Source organism: Diabrotica virgifera, chromosome 6 (assembly GCF_917563875.1).
Source record: "Diabrotica virgifera virgifera chromosome 6, PGI_DIABVI_V3a".
NCBI lineage: Eukaryota > Metazoa > Arthropoda > Insecta > Coleoptera > Chrysomelidae > Diabrotica > Diabrotica virgifera.
The window spans coordinates 115,637,507-115,652,860 of record NC_065448.1 but is presented as its reverse complement, the minus strand read 5'-3'; positions in this window follow the sequence as shown (position 1 = coordinate 115,652,860).

The following is a 15,354-nucleotide window of genomic DNA, read 5'->3' as shown; positions in this document are numbered from 1 at the left end:
AAAGAAGATTTCAAGATTTCAAAGCTATTGAAAAACCTTTGTCATTAATTAGTCAACCTTTCAATTTCGATGTGCAAGAAGCTCCTGTTGAAATTCAGCTAGAATTAATTGACTTACAGGCAAATAATTTATTAAAAGAAAATGTTCAATCAAACGAATTGAGTGCTTTCTACGGTGCTTTGAATACAGAACATTTTAAACATTTTTTAAACTATGTTCAAAAATACCTAGTTTTATTTGGTTCGACATATATTTGTGAAAGAACTTTTTCGTTGATGGTTTCCACGAAAAATAAATATCGATCACAAATTACTGACGAAAATCTACACTCGGTATTAAGGATTGCTACAAGTGATTTGGATCCCAATTTTGAAGAAATAATATCACATGAACATTCGCGATTTCACGTTTCGCATTAACTATTATAGAAGTTATACTTATAATGGGTATTCTATTAATTTTAACGTTTAATGTTTGTCTTTTTTTTATATAATTTTATTTAATATTAGGTATATTTACAAAATATGTATCAATATAAATTAATTTGTATCGTTAAAATATAAATAAATAAGAAAATAAAATCTTTCAATAACTGATTTATTTAATTACCATTAATTAATTATTATTCTTCTAACGCCGACTCCACTAATGAAGGTTGGCTAAAACACCATTGCAAATTCGTCTCTATTTTCTGCTTTTCGTAAAAGCGTCTGTGTGTTTAACCCGGTCCAGTCTCAAATGTTTTCAGTCAGAATATTTGTCGTCTACCAGGACCCCTTTTTCCTTCGAACAACTCGTACATATCATTTCTGAGCATGTGCCGTAAATATGCTGTCTGTCTCCTTTTAATGAAGGTCAAAAGTTCTCTGTCTCTTTCCATTTCGTGCAACATCATTTTGTTCGTATATGATCGGTCCACGGTATTTTCTAAATTCTCCCAAAAAGCCACATCTCAAAAGCTTCCGGCTTTCTCATTAAGTCAGCATTAACAATCCAAGCTTCGGCACCATAAAAAAGAATAGAGTGGATATACAACATTTTATCAACTAATATCAGATTTGCAGATTGAGTCTTTGGTGACTCAGAAATGTCCTCATCTTCAAAAAGTCTACCCTCAATTGCTCTATTCTTGATCGAATTTATGATTTCGAATTTAAATCTTCCATAATCCAGACTCCTAAGTAAGTATTTCATTTTGTCCACTTGCTCAATATCTTCATTTTTTATCTGGTTCTTTTTCTGGATCTTCTTATGATTTAATATAATGACCATTTTTTTTTCAATTACGTGACATATTTTACTGGGCACAAGTTTTTCGCATGTATTCCCAAGTAGGACAATTTATTATTACCATTTTCTAATTATTAACAGTCAAATTTCTTTGTCCAAATGCTTTAAAATAATACTTATAGTATTTATTTCTTGGGCAGGGAATAAACTACACCAAAAAAATTCGCGTGGGCACAGCGTACATATCCGGTATAGTCCTCCGGCCCGAGAGACATTTTGAAACTTTCATTTTGGCCCGCGCTTAAAAGTAATTGCCCACCCCTGATCTAAGCGGTTTTTTAAAATTTATGGGTTTTGCAATATTTTACCGTCAGCGAACGGACTAATAGTAGAGGATCCGATATAAGGCCGATCTGCATCGATCTATTTAATGGATAACGTGTGCGTGAAGTAACAATGTATTTTAAACGGGATTTACTTTTTCGCACTGTTTTTGACACACTTTCATATAATCAAATATCCTTAACTTTCGCGTTGTCATGGTGATGACATAATGAGCAATAAATTACAAAAAAAAATTTGACAGTTTTGTGGTTTGAAAGAAATTAGAATGTTTAAATAAGTTCTAAAAATTGTAGAATAGGAATGAATTCCAGTGATGAAGAGTTACAGTTTTTTTATTTGTTTATCGTAGATAAAATATTGTATGAAACTGTGCGTGAAGTACTTTTTGCGAACTTAAGCGATGTATAGCACTCGCTCCGTTGTCGCTTGTGCTCTAAACATCACGTGCATTCGTAAAAAGCATACTTCACGAACTGTTTCATAAATAACTATTTTCATATATTAAAAAAAATGTTTCGACCCGGGTAGATATTATTCCAGATTTTCAGATTTCAGCACAGTGTTAGATGGTTGGGGCATATATGGAGAGCAGGTAGCGTAACAACTATAAACTCAATTTTACAATGGAAACCCGGAGTTAGAAGGAGACGCGGAGGAACTAGAATAAATGGTTACAGGAAGTAAAGGAAAATTTATATAGGGCAGGAATTAGAGACTAGCAGAAAAAGACAGAGGATAGAAAGAACTGGAGAAGCACAGTCAATAGTATCGAGTAGCAGACTGGGACTAATCTGCTCTAAAAAGATGGACCTAGATAGCTTTTTAGCAGCTCAACCCCACCTGGTGTATTTAGCCATTTAATTTTCTTATTACACATTATTATTGGTACATCAAAAATTAAAAGGACGGTGCCTGTAATAAAATCTAAAATTCAAAATTTAATCAAGAAAAATAATAAATATTAAAATTTCCTATAAGTTCAAATTTATTTATTAAAATTTTTGATATAATTTTCATAAATAAATTACTTACTAATAACACTTTTTTAATTAATTCCAAAAAATCCATTTTGCAGCAATAATAAAATATTAGTATTTGTAAAATAAATATCAATCATATCATAAATAATACAGGTTTACAAAAAAAAAATAAATTTCGGACTATTTGACGAAACCATGTTACAAGGAGGTTTTTGGGGTGGCTGATCACGAATCCGGGGTCCGCTCACCTCTTTCACGCCAGGTAAAGGTCATTTCAAGGTCAAATCAAGATAAATCGACAGTCGCTCTGAGAAAGTATATTAGGGCGTTTTTGGTGTCGCTGATGACGAATCATTAGTCCGCTGACCTCTATCACGTCTAGTTCAAGGTCAAATCAACATAAATCGACACAATCGCTCTGAAAATATAGGGGTTTTGGAGTCACTGATCATGAAAACTGCGGTCCGTTGAGCTCTACCACGTAAGGTAATGGTCATTGCAAGGCCAAATCAGGACAAGTCCACAAAACTGATTTGACCTTGAAATGACCTTTACCTGTCGCGGTTGAGCTCAACGGACCCCAGTTTTGTGATCAGCGACCCCAAAAACCCCCTAATATACTTTTTCAGAGCGATCGTGTCCATTTATCTTGATTTGACCTCGAAATGACCTTGAGCTAGACGTGATAGAGGTCAGCGGACACAAATTCGTCATCAGCGACCACAAAAACCCCCTAATATACTTTTTCAGAGCGACTGTCGGTTTATCTTGATTTGACCTTGAGATTACCTGACGTGATAGAGGTCAGCGGACCCCGGATTCGTGACCAGCGACCCCAAAAATCCCCTAGTCATATGGTTTCGTCAAATATTCCGAAATGTATTTTTTTTGTAAACCTGTTTAATCAAAAGAATATCAATCTTTTAATTTAAATAGACAACTTTAAAACATAGAACTGCATTCACAACTGTATTCACAGTAAAAGTTTCAAAAGATCACACATTACGCTTAAAGTAAGAGGTAAATCAGCAGACGAGTCGTTGTGACTTCCAAAATATGACAACACCGCTGGAAGTGACAACGCACCTTGAACTACCCTATATATGGAAGCCATAACGTATGCTGTACGCTTCGGTATATACGTATATATATACAAAATTTATTTTGGTAAATCCTTTCCCCTCAATAGGTAGACCCATTTTATAAGCCCCCTTTTACCAAATACACAATTTTTAAAAAATAATTCCTAGTAGAAAAGGTGGAAGTCGGACAGCCTCTTCTGTATACCGGAAGTCACAACTTAACGTGCATCAATATATATATATATATATATATATATATATATATATAAATTAAGGATCACTCGAAGAGTGGAGGGTTTTTCGGTCAATAGGTGGAGAAATAAGACAAAGAAGGTGGCTACTTCATCTATTTATTCGAAGACGTTTCGCTCTCTGATCAAAGAGCATCATCAGTTCATCTAAAAAGAACAATATGAAAAAAACCAAACATCCATAGAGAAGTTAATATAACAGTGTTACCTCAAAAAGACATGTAGCAGTCAAAGGTATAAAAAGTAACAAAAGCTTGAAACAATGAACCATTGAATCGTTAGGTGTAGAAACAATCAATAATACTAAGTACAGTTTACAATTTAACAAAGACTTAGAACAGCAAAAGAAGTATGTGGTTATCATACATGTATAAAAAAAATTTTATGTAAAAAACTTGTATTCGCCGAGAACTAGTAAGATCACCAAGATCAACCTTCCAACAAAAGCATATTAATTTAGTTTGATTTTGACTTTGGGTAACATTATTAAAATGATTGTAAAAGTTTAAAGTTGCAAATTAATAAAAAAGTATTAAAAGTTACCACAAAAGCTTCTACACTATTCAAATTCACTCGGCAAAATGGGCATTTCTAAGAACAACGAACCATCCCGTAAAAGACAGTGACCTTGAAGTCAAAATTGACAGCAACAAGGCGAAATACCAACCGCTAATGTATTTGAGCGGTAATTTTAAAGATGTATTATAATATTGTAAAGAAAACTTGTTGTTAGTTCGAAACATTAAAAAGAAAGTAACAGGTGGTTAACAAACACCATTTAACTTTCAAGGAATGGTTCGAATAAAAAAAAAACAACAACCAAGTGAGGAACGATCTTTCCCAATCACCATAAGTGACTCGGTTATAGCTGGTTAGCCAGCCAAACGAAATTATAAACTCATCCAACTTCCACAGTCCAAGGTTCATCACACTATAGAACTGAGTAATTAATGAGAATTATGTAAATCCAATTAATTTAAAAATTTTTATTAAACTATTTTATCAAAAATTTTCAGCAATAAAAATTAAGTTAATAATAGTTATGGTTAAAGTAAAAAATTTTATTGAATATATTTAAGAGTGAAAATGTATACAGAAACACACCATAGGGGACCATAATAAAGTAGACACTGATAATGACTAATTCTGCAATATTAATGCATGATAAATTTGACTCAGGTTACTAATGTCCGTTCTTTTATTAAGAGCATTGGGGTGCTTCAGTATTGAACACATTTCCAAGAACTGCCTTTTCACGAGATTGCGTTCATTGCCAAGAATCCTAACTTCATTGAAGTCTACCTTGTGTTTTGTGGTAATCGCATGTTGAGAAAGAGCACACGTATGCTTGGATAAGTTAATATCACTGCGGTGCGTTGTAAGACGCCCCCTTAATGATCTCCCTGTCTGACCGATATAACACGAGTCACACTCAGCACAAGGTATGTGATAGATAACGTTAACTTGTTCCAAAAGGGACAAGGGTGTTTTAGTTTTAGAAAACAAATTTTTGACCGTCCTGGCATTCTTAACAGCAATTTTGACAGGAATGTTGTTATTTTTATACAGTTTAATCAGTTTTTCAGTAACATGAGGAAAATATGGTAAAGAGGAGTAATGGGTAGTTGGAGTCCCAAGTACAGTAGTAGGCAGAACAGTGTTGTTTGATATTGATCTGAGTTGGTCACCATTGGGTATGTCATTTAAAGAAGAACCATAACTCTGTGAATTGAGGTATTTGTTAATAAGGGAAGATGGGTAGGAATTCTCAATCAATATGTTTCTGAGCAGTATAAGGGATTCCCTTCGATTAGTCGGATGTGTCAACCTATTAAGCCTGCAGCTTAAAGCTTTAATAAGGTTTAGCTTATATTTCAAGGGATGACAAGAATGGTAGTTGAGAAACCTATTGGAGGCCATTGGTTTCCTATACCAACTTGTAGTTAAAGTATTGTCTCCCATTCTTATGACACGCATGTCTAAGAAGGGAATACTTTTAGTGGTGGGATCCTCAAGTTCAACAGTGAACTGTAAGTGAGGATCAAACTCATTGAAAATAGACAAGGTGGCCTGTATCTTGTCTGGAGGTAAGGCTAATAGTAGGTCATCAACATACCGCTTAATAAAAGGGACTTGGAAATCCAAAAGACTCAAACGGTCAGACACTAAATCATCCAGTACAAAGTTGACTAGGATGGGAGAGATTGAGGAACCCATAGGTGTCCCAAAAATTTGTAGGTAATATTTGTCGTCAAAGACTAAAAAATTGGTGTCAAATACTAATTGCAAAAGTTCTGCAAATACATCCCAGGACACAGGACAGTTAGGTTGGATGGAGCTCCAGTGATTTCTTAAAGAGGTAGTGACACTAGCTAAAGGTAAATTGGTGAAGAGAGATACCACATCAAAACTCACTAAAATGTAACCTTGTGGAAGTTTAAAGTCATTAATAAATTCACTAAAATGAAAAGAATCTACAATGTTATAATCATTGTTATAGTTGTAAGATTTTGACAAGATGTCAGTCAAAAATTTAGCAATATTTATATTGGGTGAATTAATTGAAGAGACAATGGGCCTCATACTGAGTGTAGGCTTATGTATTTTCGGTAGACAATAAAATCTAGGAGCATAACCATCATAGTTATGTAAAGATTTTGCTAGAGGTTGGTCAATGATCTTTATGTTTTTAAGATGAGTAATGAATTTATTAATTTTATTAGTGAATTTAGAACAAGGGTTGGTAGAGAGAGGTTGGTAGTACCTATCATCATCTAACAAAGATTGACTAAGACTGAGATATTGATCTCTATCCATGAGTACAGTGGCATTACCTTTGTCACTAGTGAGAACGAGAAGATCAGGGTGGGTTTTTAAAAACGATACCGTCTCCCTGTATATCTTATCTAACTCCGATATGGGTTGTCTAGGGCGTTTAGTAAAATTCAACAGAATATTGTTGGAAGAAGACCTAAGAGATAGAAGGTCAGATCTGTCTGCATGAGACAAAATATTCTCAACATCGGCCAATATTTTACTAACAGAATAATCTTTGAAAGTTGGGTGTAGGCCAAATTTAGGACCCAAAGACAACAACTTTAGAATGTCCTGAGGAACCTCAATATTAGAAAGATTCTTAATCCACTTAGGGTTGAATGGAATTTTCTTAAAATCTGGGGTGTCTAAGTTATCAAGCTTCTTATGAAGATGTACCATGGATTTTTGGTAAACAAAATTGAATTTTCTATGTAAAGATGACTCAAAAGTATCCAACAATTGGTCAGGAAGGTTGTTATCCAAGAAAGCAGTGACATTATTGATTTGAGAAATAATAAACTTAATATCAGTGTGAACCTTAGATATATGGAAATTAAGTAATCGTGCCCTCACCTGTCTGTTTAATGCCTGGCTTCTGCGGTAGAGTGTTTCATTAGTGGAGCTTGAAGTTGAAGAAAGGATGTTAGAAGTGGTGTCTGTGATGAATCTTGGGATCTTCTTAGTTCTCCTACACTCAAGAAGAAAGGTTCTTCTTGCTTCTGCTGTCGCTAGTTTCTCTGTCAGGTTGGTCCATCTTTTCAGCTTCTTCACTGCCGGTTCTCCATGAATGCGCCTGGTGGTGGCGTAAAACCCCTCTGTAACAGAAAGCATCGAGAAAAGGAGTACGACCGTTAATCCAATATAAATTAAGGATCACTCGAAGAGTGGAGGGTTTTTCGGTCAATAGGTGGAGAAATAAGACAAAGAAGGTGGCTACTTCATCTATTTATTCGAAGACGTTTCGCTCTCTGATCAAAGAGCATCATCAGTTCATCTAAAAAGAACAATATGAAAAAAACCAAACATCCATAGAGAAGTTAATATAACAGTGTTACCTCAAAAAGACATGTAGCAGTCAAAGGTATAAAAAGTAACAAAAGCTTGAAACAATGAACCATTGAATCGTTAGGTGTAGAAACAATCAATAATACTAAGTACAGTTTACAATTTAACAAAGACTTAGAACAGCAAAAGAAGTATGTGGTTATCATACATGTATAAAAAAAATTTTATGTAAAAAACTTGTATTCGCCGAGAACTAGTAAGATCACCAAGATCAACCTTCCAACAAAAGCATATTAATTTAGTTTGATTTTGACTTTGGGTAACATTATTAAAATGATTGTAAAAGTTTAAAGTTGCAAATTAATAAAAAAGTATTAAAAGTTACCACAAAAGCTTCTACACTATTCAAATTCACTCGGCAAAATGGGCATTTCTAAGAACAACGAACCATCCCGTAAAAGACAGTGACCTTGAAGTCAAAATTGACAGCAACAAGGCGAAATACCAACCGCTAATGTATTTGAGCGGTAATTTTAAAGATGTATTATAATATTGTAAAGAAAACTTGTTGTTAGTTCGAAACATTAAAAAGAAAGTAACAGGTGATAACAGTAACACCAGTAACAGGTGTTTATATATATATATATATATATATAAACAAATGGAATAGAGAATGTGGAAAAATCCCCTTACGAATAATTATATATATATATATTTACTCCCAGCGTATGAAGTGAGCCACATATCAAAAGAAACTGCGGTTGAAGTGAGGTCCTGTACAAAGTGAGGTCCAGTATACGGACCTCACTTAGTCAATCAATGTAAGACTTTTTCGTAGACATGTACTGATAGCAAACACTGTTTTTTTACAAAAAAAAGTGGGACCTCACTTTGTATGGTCCACATCAATTTTTAGTTCAGAGATTTTCCGCATAGAGGCGCTGACCCTGGCGTATATTTTCTAACCATGTATATTCTATGCCCTGTTGAATAACTTACGATACACATAGTGAGGACCATACAACTGGCAACATCTGTTCAACCAATCTTTAAAACAGTGGATCGTCAATCGTCGCATAAATTCAAGCAGTACAAAAATGTTTAATACTTTAATCCTTTTTGAGAGCGTAGGCGCAAAATTTCGGTCGAGTTCTTTTTAAACGCATTTATTTTTTTCGAATCCTGAGATAACTAATAGGTATTTTTAAAAAATTTAAACGCAAAGTAGAAGACTACATTATTCCCGAGGGCAGAAAGTCCCTTATAATGAACAAAAAGTTTCTTTTGTAATATATATTTAAAATTAAAAATCAGACTATTTTTTTCACCCCTGTGACTTATTAAAATAAATATTATAGAAGTTCTCAAGGACTTTCGACCATGGATAATACAGTAATATTTCTTTCTGCGTTTAAATTTTTTAAAAATACTTAAGGTTTTCTCAGTATTAAAAAAAAATGAACGCATTTAAAAATAATTCGAGCGAAATTTTTGCGCATATGCTCTCAGAAAGGCTTAAAATACTATAAATTTTTGTAATCAGTATTTCAATAGTTATTTATGAAATAAGTGTTAAAAGTACACGTTTAAAGCACGCATGTGAAAGTTTGCAGAATGAGCGACAGCGAGTTCTGCAATTCACATGAGTGCCTTAAAAATGCACTTTTTAACACGCATATCATGCAATATTTTTTCTACAAACGTAATTACAGGACAATATCTACAAAAACTTTTACTTGAACTTGACTGACATTCCATTTTTATATTTTTTTGACATTACATCAAAATTGCCTATACGATCAATACGAATTGCAGTGCCATAAAAATTTTAAAGCACTAGTGCCTTAAAGCAGAGCCGGATAAAGTGGCGGGCGAGCCGGGCGACCGCCCGGGGCGCCAGAATTTGGGGGCGCCAAATTTTGAGAGACGCTGATATATAAATATAATATTTACCCCCCTCCGTGCCTCAGTGGTAAGAGCGTCTGCCTTTGGATCGAAAAAATCCGAAAGGTTGTGGGTTCGAATCTCACCAGGGTCGGAAATTTTTCATTTATTATAAATTAATAAATGAATATAGTTTCTGTCCTCGTGGGATCGGTTCTCACCGGAGGGACCGCAGACGTTCGGATACAATTAGCGTCTCTTTGCAAAGACAATGACGTCGACATTGCAAAGTAACAAGGCACTTACTTAACACACACACTACTTACACATGACACTAGGTACCTAACTGTTCAAAATTACCGTACCTACCATGCCAATGGCCATTAGTTGTGGAGGCATTAGCTAAACAAAAAAAAATATATAATATTTTTTACATTCATTATTTTTTTGGACTTTATAGAATATCTTTGGGCTAAGATTACTCCTAAGACAATTAATATTAAATAATTGTAACAATAAGAAAACTATTTCTAGCTCACAAAAATTCTCTAATAAAAATAATGCAACCTAAAAATTGTTATCGCTTTTAAAGGTCATTTGTCAGGTAATACCTATCACTTTTATGGTATTACAATGTTATACATACATACTTAAAATACACCAAGATCAGATTTACGAAGTATCAACAAATTTATGAATAGTCAGTGATATTATTATACTGCTGCTTGTCATTATAGCCTCAATGGTTAAATAGTTTTGTGTTAAATAGTGTGTAATTTGAAATAAAAAAAAAACAAACCAGGTATATCTATATGAATTAGAATTGACAAGTTCTTTTTCATAATATGAATATATAGAAATTTATTTCGAATACTTTGTACGCGTTAAGATGTTTCACTTTTTGCATAAAAACGGCACGAACGACGTATGAAAAAAAGGAATAATAGATTTTTGTATATATCATAAATTGAACGAGTAATTCCAAAATGATTTGTTATTTGAAATATCTCAGTGGCGTACTATGTTTTTCTTTAAAAAAATTCACACCATTTCAACAGTAGATATAAAATTATTAATTTTATGTCAAAAAATGCGCAATAATTACCTCTTAAAACACATCAAATTTCATTTGCATATCTGAACCGGTTTTAGAACAATAAAGAAATCGTCAGTTTGTAAGAAAAATGTCAACACCCCATACAGGGCTGCTTTATCCATTAGGCAATATAGGCAGTTGCCTAAGGCGGCAAATTATGAGAGGGCGGCAAAAATAGTGTACAACAAATATTTGTATATAAAAATTAAAGTAGTATGTAGTATGTACTATGTATTTAAGTACATAGTACATCCATCAATGGAATATAAGTGGGCATTCATTTCTAGAACATAAATTGCATTTTCTTAACACTACTGGGTCGTCGGCAGCACCGCAAAGGCGCACTGTTCTATAATTTTTTTTTAAACTGAATCCTTTTGGGTTATTCGTGTTTGAAAATTTGTCATTTTCATTGAAAAATGTCGCCTTTTCGGACGGCTTTTTGCGAATACCTTAAAAATTATGCATCTAACGAAAAAAAACTATATAAAATATTTTTGTAGCTTATGAAAAATCAAAGAGATTCGTTCCTTCATAAGTCTTCTAGTGATAACATAAAAAGAGATATGGTAGCTGAAAAGAAATTTTTTTGTGCATGCTCAAATGGGGGTATTCAACTTAATAGCAGAGAAATGGTTTAGGATAAAATGCGAAGTATGTATATTTTAACCCCTCATCCACCAGATTTAAATGCATCGTTTGGCTTCTACAATACCTTTTACAGTCGGAAAAATGAAAGATAACCCATGAACGAACATATAAAACACGCTGTATTTTCCTGTCAACGTGCCACACAAAAAATTGGCCAGCCCAAGTACATGTAATAATTATTATTACATGTACTTGCGCTTGGCAATTTTCTTTGTGACACCGTGACAGGAAAATACAGCGTGTTTTATATGTTCGTTCATGGGTATTCTTTAATTTTTCCGACTGTACTAAAGTGTTATTTCTATGTTTAACAAGTTGGACGAGTTTAAAATGTATGGTTTTTGAAAAAAAAAAATAAGATCAAATTATAGAGAGCATTTTTAATTTTTTTTTAAATCTTCCTTTTTCTCCATGTAACTTGAAAATGATATAGTATTTTTATTACAAAAACGTTATTACGTAGGTCAAAATTTTTGACGTAAGAGAACTGTCAAAACATTAGAATGTGACTTTTCATATTGCCGTGTTTATAATAAACATAGCAATAATGAAAAGTCACATTCTAATGTTTTGACAGCTCTCTTACGTCAAAAATTTTGACCTACGTAATAACGTTTTTGTAGTAAAAATACTATAATGAGATACAGTAATGAAAGAAAAATAACATTGTTATCTAAAAGAAAACCTACATTTTTGTAAGGTACATGAAGAGAAGTATCCATTCTCAAATGTGGTCTCGAGGTAAGGAAGTACAAAACTCAAAGAGGTACCACAAAAAATGTATATTAATAAAAGGTCATAAAAGGACGCGTTTCGGCTCTTCACGAGCCATGATCAGCTTTAAAATACAGGAGCAAAGACGAAAACTGTCCTACAATATAAAATGGAAATTTTAAGCATGTGGTGATAACGCCCACCTCAGCAAAAGAACTTACCAGACCAGGAAGGAGGAAGAATCTACTAGATTACATTATTTAAGGTTCTATAGGCTTCATTATTTAAAGTTTTAAGTACTGTATTAGACATTTAGTTATATATGAATATAAAAATTCATTAGAAATATTTTTATGACTTCCACGTTGGGAGGAACCATCTTGCGAACAGATCAGTTCATCGAAAAGTTCCTTGCACCTGATCTGTTCGCAATATGGTTCCTCCCAACGTGCAAGTCATAAAAATCTTTCTAATGAATTTTTATATTCATATATAACTTAATGTCTAATACAATACTTAAAACTTTAAATAATGAAGCCTATAGAAACTTAAATAATGTAATCTAGTAGATTCTTCCTCCTTCCTGGTCTGGTAAGTTCTTTTGCTGAGGTGGGCGTTATCACCACATGCTTAAAATTTCCATTTTATATTGTAGGGCAGTTTTCGTCTTTGCTCCCGTCTTTTAAAGCTGATGATGGCTCGTGAAGAGCCGAAACGCGTCCTTTTATGATTTATTAATATACATTTTTTGTGGTACCTCTTTGAGTTTTGTACTTCCTTTTTGTAAGGTATTTTTTTACGTATCTCTTATCACTTTCGAATTACATGGAGAAAAAGGAAGATTAAAAAAAAATTAATTTGAACTTATTCTTTTCAAAACCATTCATTTTAAACCCGTCCAACTTTTTAAATATAGAAATAACACTATAGTAGAAGGTATTCTAGAAAAAAAATATGCATTTAAATTCTGGTGGATGAGGGGTTAAATATACTTCTCATTTTTTCCTTACTTAAAATACATTAGTCATAAGTTTTTTTTGCACCATATCTCGCTTAGTTTGAATATAACTGACATTTAACAGTTCTCGTTTTAAAGGTCTTTTCAAGCACTACAAAAGGTATTCGTAGCATTATACCCCTAAAATCAAAAATTTGAGCATGCACAAAAAAAAAATCTTTTTTCACCTACCATCTCTTTTTTTATTTAAACTAGAAGATTTATGAAAAAATGAATCTCTCTGATTTTTCATAAACTACAAAAATTCGCTAGATGCACAATTTTTATGGTATTCCAAAAAAACAGTCTCCGAAAAGTGTAATTTTTCAATGAAAATGGCAAATTTTTAATCACGAATAACTCAAAAAATATTGAGTTTTCAAAAAAATGTATAAAACAGTTATTGCTTAGAATTAGGTTCTCTGGCCACCTCCGGTGTTAGTTTGATAAAAAAAAATTTCCACCCCCGAGAACGGGTGGGAACCACCCCTAAGTTCAAAGCGTCATAGGATATAGCGTAGACTTTGTTTCTTGAGCTATTCCCTACTTACAATGAAAATATCAAGTAAATTGATGCAGTAGAATGGAATTCGGAGCTAAATACCCTCACTGACTTCACTAATAGCTACCTACATCATTCATACATGAATGCATTCACTTAAAGGTTCATTTGGATACCACAATAGAATCACCAATCACCAATAATTGACATATCTAAATATTTAAAGAAGAGTGGATTCAAAGATATTTTCCCTAATTTTGATATTGCTTTGCGCATTTATTTGTGTTTAAGAATTTAAAATATTCATGAAAATAATCTCCAATCAAGTATGATGCAAGAACGTCTTAACAATTTGTCGATTTTGTCCATAGAAAGTGACGTAACAAAGGCGATAAATTATGACGACATTAGAGATGATTTTTCCAAAGAAAAATCAAGAAAGAAATCTGATGTGATCGAACTGTAATGACAATTTTTATGTATTCTTATTTAAATAAAAAAAAACTGCTTGCGATTTTTTTTAGCAAAAATGGTATGTACACGCTTGAAGGGCGGCTACTAGAGAATTGCCTAGGGCGTCAACTGACCTAAACGCGGCCCTGACCCCATATCTCGGAAACGAAGTATTTGCTGACATACGCTTATAGAGCAAACTGTCATTATTTTTTCATGTAGAATTACCCTTTAAAGTTTGTCGCATTTATTTAGAAACATCCTGTTTTTCTTCACCACCCTGGATTTCCATAGTTTTTCCTGTATTATTTCACTTGACCGTTATTTTCAGTTCTTTCTGTTTTTCCAGTCCTGCAGGTTTCTTTTCTAATATTGCTTCGTCCATTTTATCTCTAAAAGATTTTCGGGGTCTGTCTCTCTTCCTTCTTCCTATCGGGCTCCAATCTGTTATTCTGTACCAGGTTAATCTCTTTTTTTCTATGTTGTCTATTATCCCTTGAATTCATTACCATTATTTTCTTAATCTCTATGTTATTTATTCTATCCCTTCTACAGCTTCTACTTAGGTATTCGATCTCTGTTGCTCTTATTTTGCATTTGGTTTTCGTATTTTTTATTCAATTTTCACACCCATTATTCAGAATACTTTTTGTCATGGTGTTATATTATATTCTTATTTTTGTTTTTATACTGATGTTCTTATCCCACAGTACCGGGTTTAATTTTAGTATGCAGCATATTGTTTGTCCTAGTAACTCGATACCTAAAACCATAGCTTGGTTCTGTAGGTATCGAGTCATAGAGATAATAAAAAGCTCATGAGATAATAAAAAAAATAATGAATGATTTTATTTGAATTTGCATAGATGATTGTAAGGCCAAGGATATCACAACGGGTCTAAAAGGAAGAGAAAAAATAAAGATATACAAGCGCGCGTTTGCAAAGAATATCCGCATGCTATTTTATGCTAAGTGGATGCCACTCCCTCAATTTAGTTATTGGGGATGCAGCTATATCTTGCGCACAATCAACATGTTTTTTGGTCTTGTAGAAGATTTATACACATTAAATGATATAAATGAGTCAGAATAAATAAATTATTAGACGAATTTTTTACTAAGCAACAACATTTTTGTTTAATTTAGTAGTATTTTGTATTTTGACAACGACACCCCATTTGGGCGTCGAAACGATAATAAAATTATTTTTTTCAATTTAATTGTGGCTTATTTTGCATCTAAATAGTTATTTATACACATTTTTTACTGGTTGTTGATAATGTGCATTTATCTTTTACCTCGCTTCTTCGTCGCTTGAATTTAAAATGTGCTCGCTATGCTATGCCC